The sequence below is a fragment of the Cervus elaphus genome, chromosome 23 (genome assembly GCF_910594005.1).
Source record: "Cervus elaphus chromosome 23, mCerEla1.1, whole genome shotgun sequence".
In the NCBI taxonomy this organism is placed as follows: domain Eukaryota; kingdom Metazoa; phylum Chordata; class Mammalia; order Artiodactyla; family Cervidae; genus Cervus; species Cervus elaphus.
This window is the reverse complement of record NC_057837.1, coordinates 31,920,922-31,933,744: the sequence shown is the minus strand read 5'-3', so window position 1 is coordinate 31,933,744 and position 12,823 is coordinate 31,920,922. Positions and strand designations below refer to the sequence as shown.

At 38.5% G+C, this 12,823-nt stretch overlaps 1 protein-coding gene across 1 annotated transcript in view; it reads left to right on the top strand.

Annotated features, from left to right (window-relative positions):
- Positions 1–12,823, top strand: part of CUBN (cubilin) — a 279,652-nt gene that overhangs the window by 4,068 nt on the left and 262,761 nt on the right. Inside the window, exon 2 of the mRNA XM_043882924.1 lies at positions 1,252–1,306. The gene's annotated coding sequence lies outside the window, so the exon portion shown is untranslated. The remainder of the gene's footprint in view (positions 1–1,251; positions 1,307–12,823) is intronic.

The following is a 12,823-nucleotide window of genomic DNA, read 5'->3' as shown; positions in this document are numbered from 1 at the left end:
TCTGAATTTAGATAGAAATGTACACACACCCAAAGAAAGATAGGAAGTTACTTTTCTCATAGAACTCTTCTTTGTAGCCCTAAAATGTTCTCATTTATTTGCTTGTACATACTATTGTTTCATTGTTTACTTCAAGTATTGCTCTATATTTTATTTTGTTTGTATATTTGTTCATATCAGGGTAGATTTAAATTGTAACAGTCTAAATATGGAGCATGTTTATTTAGCAAAGTTAGCTCTATAATTGGATGAGATCACCTGAAGAGTCTAAAGAGAGGAGAGAGGTTTGGAACTGAACTTGTATCTGTTTCCGAAGATACAGTCTTCAGATCTCTCTACCTAGCACTGTCCAAGTCATTTTTTGTAAGAGATCTCACCCTTTCACCTTTTTTGTCCATAACACCCAGAAAATATAAATTTTACTGAAATAGTTGCTATTTTGTTTACTTAGCTAGTTAGGAAATGAACACAAGTACAGTTAATTTTACACACACATGAAAGGATTGAAAATACCTAATGGAATGTGATACTTCTTGTGAAATAGATGTAAGCTGAGTTTGTTGTTTGAGAGCTCATCCTATGGATGAATAGACAATAAGCTGGATGGTTGGCTATGATTTGAATTGGTTTAAAATGAAAAAATATTCCATGATTTAGAGAATGTAAACTTCCAGGAAGATGAGGATTTAATTTTCTTTTACTGCTGCCTTTCCAGTGACTCTGATAGTACCTGGCACAACTCAGTAACAATTTGTAAATGAGTGAATATAGTCACCATACTGGATTGATATAGAAGATGCCTAAGGCTATCATACTGTGGAATTTAAAGTGTCTTTAAGTCACTTTAATTTGTGTTACTGCTACTTCCTCTATTAACAGAGGAATAGCCAAGAAAGGAATACTCCTTTGGAATACATGATTTAAAAAATAATTCTAGGGTAGAACTTGTGCTTTTGGCCTTTGGGGAAGTTGTGCAGATATAAATTTTTTAAAATATTATATTCTGAGTTGTCTGTAAAGGAGGGAGACTCATCCCTCCTTGTTCCTCCACGCTAAGTATGATTATCAATTTTCTATGTATATGATTATGAAATAATGCAAGAGACATCAGAAAGAAAACTCTGAAAGGTATAAAGAAGAAAATAAACCAGCTAAGTACTCTCCAAACTGGAGGGGGAACATAGCTACAGGATGTCTTAGCACCTCCCAACAGAAGAAGGTAACCCAGTCTTGGTGTTTCCTGACCACCAGGCTAGCAACATTACAGAAGCCCAGGATGGAACAGGAGTCCTGCCAACACCACCAGGTGAGTCTGATAGAAACCTCAAGGGCAGCGTATAGGGGTCCCCACTGGCAAGTTCCAGGGGAAGCACTATTTTCCTGCCGGGCCTGAGATTCCTTTCACTTGCTGAGAGAAGTGGGAAGCCAGAGGACACTGCAAGGGGCCTCCAACCACAGAAATGTCTAACTCTGAAGTTTTCATCACCATGGGCAGGAGACTCTCTCCCCATAACCTAGAGGTACCAGGTGACTCATCTTGGGGAAAACCTCTTCCCCCTAAAGTAGCACCATTGAAAAGCCACTATGAGCACCAGATACATCAAATAAAACACTGCAAGGACTCTGAAACTTAAACTGCCACTGGAATCATAGACCAAAAGGTAGGCCAGGACCTGCATGCTAAACATACTGACTGTTTGCTAAAATAAAAAGATTAAAATAGGACCCATAGTCTTCTAACAGATGAAACACTCAGGATACAATCTAAAATCACCTCTCGTACCAAGAACCAAGGAAATCACAAGTAAGACAGCCAACTGATGACACCTTTAAAATGAATCAGATGTTGGAATTAGCTGACAAAGATTTTAAAACAACCATTATAAAAATGCCTTAACAAGTATTTGCAAATTCTTTTGAAACAAAAAATAGGCTCAACAAGGAAATAGCAAAAAGTTTTTTTAAGTTAGAAAAAGAACCAGTAAGGTATGTGCATTTTTGTCTCAATTAAAAAAAAATGGAAAAAAAAAGGCAATTATATAACTGAAAAATACAATAAGCCAGCTCATTCTATCAGTGAATAGAATCAGTGAACTTAAAAGTAGGTCAATAGATTTACTAATCTGAAAAAGAAAAGAAAGACTGGGGAAAAATGAGACTCAGTGACCTGTGGAATAGTAATAAAAGAGCCAACATTCATATATTTAGAGTCCAAGAAGTAGAAGAGAAAAAAAGAATGAGCTGAATGAATATGCAAAGAAATAGTGGATGAAAACATCTCAAATTTAATATGTGGGTTCAAGAAGCTGAGTGGACTCCAAATAGGATAGGCTGAAAGAAATCCATGCAAAGACAGTTTATAATTGAATATGTAAAAACTAAAAACAAAAAGCAGAGAGAAGGGGCACATTACTATAGCAGAACACAATTTGAATGACAGCAGATTTCTCTTCAGAAACTATGGGGGCTAGCAGGAGGTGGCATAACATTTTTCAAGTGCTGAAAGAAAAAACTGTTAATTGAAAGTTTCGGTGTTCAGACTAGCCTGCAGGAATAAGGGGAAACAGTGATATTCTCAAATGAAGCAAAACTAAAAATGTTTGTTGCTAGCAGACCTACTCATTAAGAATAGCTATTGGATGTTCTTCAAACAAATGAAATTATAAAAGACATTTTGGAGCATCAGGGAGGAATAAAGAAAAATGGAAAGAGCAGAATTATGAATACTTACAGTAAACTGTTTACCCTCATTAGTTTTATAAATCACATTTGGTGATTGAAACAAAAATTATGATACCAACTAATGCTCAAGACAATGATTTTTAAAAGGGAGAAATTCAAGAAGTGAGATTTCATTTCACTTAAACTGGTAAAGTCTGACATCAATGGACTGTGGTAAGTCATGTAGGTATATTATTATACCCAGAGCAACCACTGCAAAAACTTTGCAAAGAAATGCACACAAATAAATCAAGATGGAATCCTAAGAAATCCACAGGAAGTCAAGAAAAGATTAACAGAGGAATGAGAAGCAGAGGAAGCAAGCAGAAAACAAGTGATTAAATGGCACACAAGCTCTATCAGATCTATAGCTGTCTTAAATACAGTTGGTCAAAATATAGTAATTAAATTGCAGATATTGATAGAGTGGATTAAAAAGCATCATTTAATTATATACTTTGGTAAGAAACCCACTGCAAATTAAACAATTTAAGTAGGTTGAAAGTAAAAGGATGGTGAAAACAGGACCCACAATGGGAATGTGCCTTAATAATACAATTCAAAAGAACAGCATGTTATAGGAATGAAAATATTAAACAGCGAAACTGTAAGCATATTAAATGTGCTGCAGTAAAACAATGCTGAAATATATGATTGTGAAATCAATATTATGCAATGAGTAGCCTCTTTGTCTAAGTTTGGCTATTCCTCAAAATGACGTGTTATCATATGACCCAAGTATGCTCCAAAGCATGTTCCAAAGAGAATTGAAAACATATATCTACACACAGACTTTTACATGAATGTCCATAGCAGTATAATTCATGAAAACCAAAAAGTGGAAACAGCAATTGTATTCAACTGATGAATGAATTTTTTTAAATGTGTATATGCATACAATAGATTCAGCCGTAAAAAAGGATCAAACACTGATAACATGCTACAACATAAATGAATCTTGAAAATATTATGCTAAGTGAAAGAAGCCAGACTTTGAATATTACATTCAGTGTAGTATAATTATATTACTTTATAATTAAAAATATTCTTTCTATGAACAAAACTAATGGAGGTGATGGAATTCCAGTTGAGTTATTTCAATTCCTAAAAGATGATGCTGTGAAACTGCTGCACTTGATATGCCAGCAAACTTGGAAAACTAAACAGTGGCCACAGGACTGGAAAAGGTCAAATTTCATTCCAATCCCAAAGAGAGGCAGTGCCAAAGAATACTCAAACTACCACACAATTGCACTCATCTCACACGCCAGCAAAGTAATGCTCAAAATTCTCCAAGCCAGGCTTCAACAGCACATGAACCATGAACTTCCAGATGTTCAAGTTGGATTTAGAAAAGGCAGAGGAACCAGAGATCAAATTGCCAATATCTATTGGATCATAGAAAAAGCAAGAGAGTTCCAAGGAAACATCTGCTTCATTGACTACACCAAAGCCTTTGAGTGGATCACAACAGTCTGTGGAAAATACTTAAAAGAGATGGGAATACCAGACCACCTAACCTGCCTCTTGAGAAATCTGTATGCAGGTCAAGAGGCAACAGTTAGAACCGGACATGGAACAACAAACTGGTTCCAGATTGGGAAAGGAGTATGTCAAGGCTGTATAATGTCACCCTGCTTATTAACTTATATGCAGAGTACATCTTATGAAATGCCAAGCAGGATGAAGCACAAGCTGGAATGAAGATAGCTGGGAGAAATAATAGCCTCAGATATGTAGATGACACCACCCTTATGGCAGAAAGCAAAGAACTAAAGAGCCTCTTGATGAAAGTGAAAGAGAAGTGAGAAAAAGTTGGCTTAAAACTCAGCATTCAGAAAACCAAGATCATGGCATCTGGTTCCATCATTTCATGGCAAATAGATGGGGAAACAGTGGAAACAGTGAGAGACTTTATTTTGGGGGGCTCCAAAATCACTGTGAATGGTGACTGCAGCCATGAAATTAAAAGATGCTCGCTCCTTGGAAGAAAAGCTATGATCAAACTAGACAGCATATTAAAATGCAGAGATATTACTATGCCAACAAAAGTACGTCTAGTCAAAGCTATAGTTTTTTCAGTAGTCATGTATGGATGTGAGAGTTGAACCATAAAGAAGGCTGAGCGATGAAGAATTGATGCTTTTGAGTTTTGGTGTTGGAGAAGAGTCTTGAGAGTCCCTTGGACTGCAAGGAGATCCAAGCAGTCAACCCTAAAGGAAATCAGTCCTGAATATTCATTGAAAGGACTGATGCTGAAGCTGAAGCTCCAGTACTTTGGCCACCTGATGTGAAGAACTGACTCATTGGAAAAGACCCTGATGCTGGGAAAAATTGAAGGCAGGAGGAGAAGGGGATGACAGAGGATGAGATGGTTGGATGGCATCACCAACTCGATGGACATGAGTTTGAACAAGCTCAGGGAGTTGGTGCTGGACAGGGAGGCCTGGTGTGCTGCAGTCCATGGGGTCGCAAAGAGTTGGGCAAGACTGAGTGACTGAACTGAAACTGAACTGATTGTTTCTTACGAAACCAATACTCTGATCCCCAACTCTACCATAGGTAATCTAGCTTTATACCTGATGGCAGACAATACCATCACCTCCCCAGACTTTTTTCCTCCAGGGCAAAGCTGTATCTTCCCCAATTCTGCCTCTTCAGCTCCTCTCTCAGTTGTCGACAAATAATCAGTACTTAATAAATAACTGTCCAATTAATCTGAGTTATATATGAATATACTGAGCATTATAGAAAAACCATTATATCTTTCATGACAAGGAATTGCTGGAATAATTCTGTCAATCTAAATAAGAATAGCACATTAGATATTATAAAAAATGTATTTAATACCCAAATTGTGTATAACTCTAGCCATTTATTTTATTATTATTGTTATTTAATTTTTGATTATACCAACCAGCATGTGGGGTCTTAGGTCCCTGATCAGGGATCAAACCTGGGTCCCCTGCATTGGAAGCACTGAGTCTTAACCACTGGACCACCAGGGAAGTCCTTTAGTTTTATTTTTATAAGTGAGTGTTTATGCCTCCTCTGAAGACAGTCTAGGAATTGGTAAAAAACCTGATTCAGCAGTATTTCTGTAATAAATATGGCCCAAAATACTGTTTTAAAAAAAGAAAATACAAAGGGACAAAGGCTTTGGTGTTTATAGATCTTAAAAACACTGAGAGAGTGAGACGTGAGGCCATCTAATCCTTCTTCCTGCCCTTGATGACAACACCCTATATCTTCCCACAGATCTGTATGGCATTTCAATTAACCCACCACCTGGGAATGATGATGGCCCTTTGTGAGGCATCAGCCTTGTTAAAACACTCCTCCCATCATCAATCACATCCGTGAAGCAAAGCCTCCCCTCACCAGATAAAGATGCCTCTGTGCACTGCTTGTTTGTATCTCTCCAATTAAAAGTACAAGAGGCAGAGTTCTGTAGCTGCCAAGTATCCTTAAATTCTTCTTCCTACCCTCTTCCCCACAGCATATTGCTTCCCCAATGTGCTCTGTTGCTCTCCCCCTCTCATCAGACACAAAATACTGTTATAAAAGTGCATGCATGCTAAGTCGCTTCAGCTGTGTCCAACTCTTTTTGAGGCTATGGACTGTAGCCCACCAGGCTCCTCTATACATGGCATGTTCCAGGCAAGAATACTGGAGTGGGTTGCTGTGCCCTCCTCTAGGGGATCTTCTCAATCCAGGGACTGAACCCAGATCTCTTATTTATACCTGCATTGGCAGGCAGGTTCTTTACCACTAGCGCTACCTGGGAAAATCTTATAAAAATACACTTCCCCCTTTTCAAAAGATTAGAGTAGCAATTATTTACCACCTGCATTGCTACAGTCACTCACATGACGTGTTAATACAATCTGGCATTTTCTTTGATTACAGTATGAAAGGTGTCTAAATCTTTCACTTCAGTGGCTTTTTCAGAGAGTTTTGGGAATCACCATGTAGAAAACTTATTTTGTTCTTTATAGGTTGCCTTGGAAGGGGATGTCAGGAGGGTTTCCCCATGGTCCTCATCAAAGCTAATCTCCACTGCACAACTTCACACCTTCACAGAATCAAGCTCAGATGAATCCAGCAGAAGTGCTGAAGTCCTGTGTCCAGAGCAGTGGGAGGTAGAGACAACTGTGTTGAGTTTTCCCACTAGCTTTTGGAGCCATTAATTCCAGCACTGTATGTTTTCTCTGCTGTGTGTCCTATCCTTAACAGTCCAAGTCTCACAATGTCACAAGACTCTGCAGTACATATTTTATGTTTTTCAGAACATGTGACATTAGTTTTTGTTAATATACAGCCCCTATGTGCATGTATCTGTATATGTGCATTAGCACCCTCTGTTCCTTATGTGAAGCTCTGTTACAGGTCTCCCTCCGGATACGAATTTCCTGGTTACATCTTCTTTCTTTATTTAAGGATGATTGTAGTTATAAAAATATGAAACAAAAAAAGCAAAAGGTTCTTCCAAAATCTCAATAATCAGTAATAAAATCTACCTCTTCAGGAAAATCTCTGCCAAACCTGAATTATTCAAATGGTAATAATTAACTCATCATTCTTTTAAAAAAAAATTTTTTTTTTTGTTCTACTCAAGGATAATTGCAATCATTGTAGTAATGAGCATGGAGAACAAATGTCTGGGTTGTGTTCCCTAAGACCACATGGCATTCAGAAAGGTCAGTTTGTTGCAGCAGTGAATTTGGTAATTTCCTGAGAGGTAATGCATTTTCCATGAAATGAGCAAATGAATAGTTTTAAACTTGCATCAGTTTCATAATTATTTTATGTAATCTTTCATGGAAAATGAAATAGGTAATTGGAACAATGGTAAATTGTTCAGACCATTTGCTGAACCTCACAAAAACTGGCTTATGTAAACGTACCTTTCAAGCAATGTGAGTTACCTGAAAAAGAGTGAATTAAGTGTTATAAAGTTTGAGACAGATCATTATATTCACAAATGTTTCCATTAATGACTGAAAACAGATTAATTCTGCAGTGTTCTGTTTTAAACTGATATTAAAATGGAAAGCACCAAAGCCAGGTTGAAGCTATGAAATGAGATGGGAGCTGGAGTACAGGGTGTGAGACTCTTGCCCATCTTCCTCCCAAGCACCTTTTTCTTTTAACCTTCTCTCTCTATTCTTGTGACTTCTACATTCATCCAGGCCTCCAGGTAAGTTCAGCTGGCCTGCCAGAAATATCACATAAGGATTGTTTCACTCAAGATACAAGAGCAGCTCCCTATTAAATAAAAAAGATTAAATCACAATTCTTCAAACTGCCACTTAAGGCCCTTAATCAATGCCCCCACCTTTACCCAACCACCTGTCCCTAAAATGACCCTCCTTGGTTTATAGAACCAGTGTATCTACAGTCTGCCCAGACTGGGTTTAGGGCCTCTTTTTCAGTTTGGTTCATGCTGTTTTCCTAAAAGCATACTAGTATGTTATTCCATGTTGTCTCACCCTTGTTTATAACATTGCTTTATTACAATGGTCTAGATTTATACATATGTCTTTATTGCAAGCCAGAGAAAGTCACGACTTCTGCTTTGAATTTCCCTCATTATTGAGGCTGTCATGTTTGCAATAAATGTATATTAAAACTATAAAACAATGAAATTAAGATGAAACTAATAGGAATGAAAAATAAATATTGATATATAAAATAACTTATAAGAATTATATTAATATAGAATTGAGCTGCTTTCCAAGCATTTGGAAAAAATATGGAAAACAAGGGACTAAATAAAATCTGCACACTAAGCAGTAAAATTTCCAGTGAACTTTCCTTACCCAGGTAGAAAACTGGAGTTTGTTTTTTTTTTTTTCTGAAGGAATTATATGTCCCTGGGGAAAAAATATCTTCAAAAATTGACATTTGGTATTCCACAATGAAATTGTCAGCTTGCCATTCAACCACCCCATGATAAAGTCTACAAGTTATGAACACTGACCATCACACAAAGCTTATCATCCACTCTTTAATGTCCTATTTTTAAGTTAAAATGAGTGCAAAAAGATCAATAAGTATTTGAGGAAAGCCTCTGAGATGAAATCGATATAAACAAGCAAACAGAAAAAAAACTAGAGAAATCAAGACTATGCAGTAAGCAGAAGAAAACTTCAAGTAGCAGCTGTTTTTAGAGTAATAGGAGATGTTACAACACAAAAGAAGAATGAGAAAGTTTTTGAAATTAAAAATATAATGCCAAAAAATTTTTAAAACTCATACACATTTTAAAAGATAAATAACAAAGAATTTCTCAGAAAGTAGAACAAAAGAAGATAAAAAAACAGAAAACAGAAAAGGAAGTTATGGAAAGTTAGAAGATAAACCTAAGAAAAAATAGAGATAGAGATGCACTTGTGGAGACCATGTGCCTCTCTTCTGTGAAGATGCCTTCACTCCCTGGGTCAGGAAGGGAGGGTCTTTGTAAAATGCAGGTTTAGATTCAGTATATCTGAGGTTGAACTGAAGATTTTTGCATTTCTGACATGCTCCTGAATTTGACAATAAGGAGTTCATGATCTGAGCCATAGTCAGCTCCCGGTCTTGTTTTTGCTGACTATATAAAGCTCCATCTTTGGCTGCAAAGAATATAATCAATCTGATTTTGGTATTAACCTTCTGGTGATGTCCATGTGTAGAGTCTTTTCTTGTGTTTTTGGAAGAGAGTGTTTCTTATGACCAGTGCATTCTCTTGGCAAAACTCTGTTAGCCTTTGGCCTGCTTCATTTTGTACTCCAAAGCCAAATTTGCCTGTTACGCCAGGTATCTCTTGACTACCTACTTTTGCATTCCAGTCACCTATGATGAAAAGGACATCTTTTGGGGGTTTTAGTTCTTGACAGTCTTGTAGGTCTTCATAGAACCATTTAACTTCAGCTTCTTCAGCATTAGTGGTTGGGGCATAGACTTGAATTACTGTGATATTGAGTGGTTTGCCTTGGGAATGAACAGAGATCATTCTGTCGTTTTTGAGATTACATCCAAGTACTGCATTTCAGACTTTTGTTGACTGAGGGCTACTCCATTTTTTCTAAGGGATTCTTGCCCACAGTAGTAGATATAATGGTCATCTGAGTTAAATTCACCCATTCCAGTCCATTTTAGTTCACTGATTCCTAAAATGTTGATGTTCAGTCTTGCCATCTCCTGTTTGACCACTTCCAATTTACCTTGATTCACAGACCTGACATTCCAGGTTCCCATGCAATATTGCTCTTTACAGCATCGGACTTTACTTCCATCACCAGTCACATTTACAACTGGGTGTTGTTTTTGCTTTGGCTCTGTCTCTTCATTCTTTCTGGAGTTATTTCTCCACTCTTCTCCAGCAGCATATTGGGCACCTATCAACCTTGGGAGTTCATCTTTCAGTGTCCTATCTTTTTGCCTTTTCATACTGTTCATGGGGTTCTAAAGGCAAGAATACTGAAGTGGTTTGCCATTGCCTTCTCCAGTGGACCACATTTTGTCATAACTCTCCACCATGACCCATCCATCTTTGGTGGCCCTACACGGCATGGCTCATAGTTTCATTGAGTTAGACAAGACTGTTGTCCATGTGATCAGCTTGATTTGTTTTCTGTGATTGTGGTTTTCATTCTGTCTATCCTCTGATGAATAAGGATAAGAGGCTATGGAAGCTTCCTGATGGGAGAGACTGACTGAGGGGGAAACTGGGTCTTGCTCTGGTGAGCAAGGCCATGCTCAGTAAATCTTTAATACAATTTTCTGTTGATGGGCTGGGCTGTATTCCCTCCCTGTTGTTTGACCTGAGGCCAAACTATGGTGGAGGTAATGAAGATAAAGGCGACCTCCTTCAAAGGTCCCATGCATGCACTGCTGTGCATGCTCAGTGCCCCTGACTCTGAAGCAGGCCACCACCAACTCATGCCCCTGTCGGAGACTCCTGGATGCTCATGGGCAAGTCTGGGCCGTCTCTTGTGGGGTCACTGCTCCTTTCTCCTGAGTCCTGGTGCACATAAGGTTTTGTTTGTGCTCTCCCAAGAGGCTGTTTCTGCAGTCCTGTGTAAGTTCTGGCAGCCCTGTGGTGGGGTTAATGACAGCCTCCTCTAAGAGGGCTTATGTCATACCCAGGTCTGCTGCTCCCAGAGCCCCTGGCCCTGTGGCAGGCCACTGCTGACCTGCACCTCTGCAGGAGACACTGAAACATTCAAAGGCAGGGCTGACTTAGTCTCTGTGGGGTCTCCTGGTGCACACAAGATTTTGTTTAAGCCCTCCACCCATCTCTGGCAGGTATGGGTTTGATTCTAAATATGATTTTGCCCTGACTACCATCTTGTTGGGACTTATCCTTTGCCATTGTGGCATGTTTTTGTTGGAACATGTGGCATTTGTTTTGTTGGAATCCAACATTCTCCTATCAACAGTTGTTCAGCAGCAGGTTGTAATTTTGGAGTACTCACAGGAGAAGAAGAGTGCACGTCCTTCTATTCCACTATCTTGTTTAGGGGAAGGTGGTCTTAAATTGAAGAAAGTAGGGAAAACCACTAGACCATTCAGGTATGACCTAAATCAATCCCTTATGACTATACAGTGGAAGTGACAAACAGATTCAAGGGATTAGAGCCGATACACAGAGTGCCTGAAGAACTATGGACGGAGGTTCCTGACATTGTATAGGAGACAGGGCTCAAGACCATACCCAAGAAAAAGAAATGCAAAAAGGCAAAATGTTTGTCTGAGAGGTATTATAAATAGCTGAGAAAAGAAGAGAAGCAAAAGGCAAAGGAGAAAAGGAAATATATACCCATTTGAATGCAGAGTTCCAAAGAATAGCAAGGAGAGGTAAGAAAGCCTTCCTCAGCAATCAATGCAAAGAAACAGAGGAAAACAATAGAATGGGAAAGACTAGAGATTTCTTCAAGAAAATTAGAGATACCAAGGGAATATTACAAACAAAGCTAGCGGAAGTGATGGAATTCCAGTTGAGCTATTTCAATTCCTAAAAGATGATGCTGTGAAAGTGCTGCACGCAGTATGCCAGCAAATTTGGAGAACTCAGCCATGGCCGCAGGACTGGAAAAGGTCAGTATTCATTCCAATCCCAAAGAAAGGCAATGCCAAAGACTGTTCAAACTACTGCGCAGTTACAGTCATCTCACACGCTAGCAAAGTAATGCTCAAAATTCTCCAATCCAGGCTTCAATAGTACGTGAACTGTGAACTTCCAGATGTTCAAGCTGGTTTTAGAAAAGGCAGAGGAACCAGAGATCAAATTGCCAATATCTGTTGGATCATGAAAAAAGCAAGAGAGTTCCAGAAAAACATCTACTTCTGCTTTATAGACTATGCCAAAGCCTTTGACTGTGTGGTTCACAACAAACTGTGGAAAATTCTTTGAGATGGGAATACCAGACCACCTGACCTGCCTCTTGAGAAATCTGTATGCAGGTCAGGAAGCAACAGTTAGAACTGGACATGGAACAACAGACTGGTTCCAAATCTGGAAAGGAGTATGTCAAGGCTGTAATTTGTCACCCTGCTTATTTAACTTTATATGCAGAGTACATCATGTGAAATGCTGGGCTGGATGAAGCATAAGCTGGAATCAAGTTTGCCAGAAGAAAATCAATAAGCTCAGATATACAAATGACACAACCCTTATGGCAGAAAGCAAAGAAGAACTAAAGAGCCTCTTGATGAAAGTGAAAGAGAAGAGTGAAAAAGTTGGCTTAAAACTCAGCATTCAGAAAACCAAGATCATGGCCTCTGCTTCCATCACTTCATGGCATATAGATGGGGAAACAATGGAAACAGTGAGAAACTTCATTTTGGGGGTCTCCAAAATCAGTGCAGATTGTGACTGCAGCCATGAAATTAAAAAACACTTGCTGCTTGGAAGAAAATCTATTATCAACATAGACAGCATATTAAATAACAGACATTATTTTGCCAACAAAGGTCCATCTAGTCAAAGCTATGGTTTCTCCAGTAGTCATTTGTGGATGTGAGAGTTGAATTCTAAAGTAAACTGAGCTCTGAAGAATTGATGCTTTGAACTGTGGTGTTGGAGAAGACTCTTGAGAGTCCCTTGGGCTGTAAG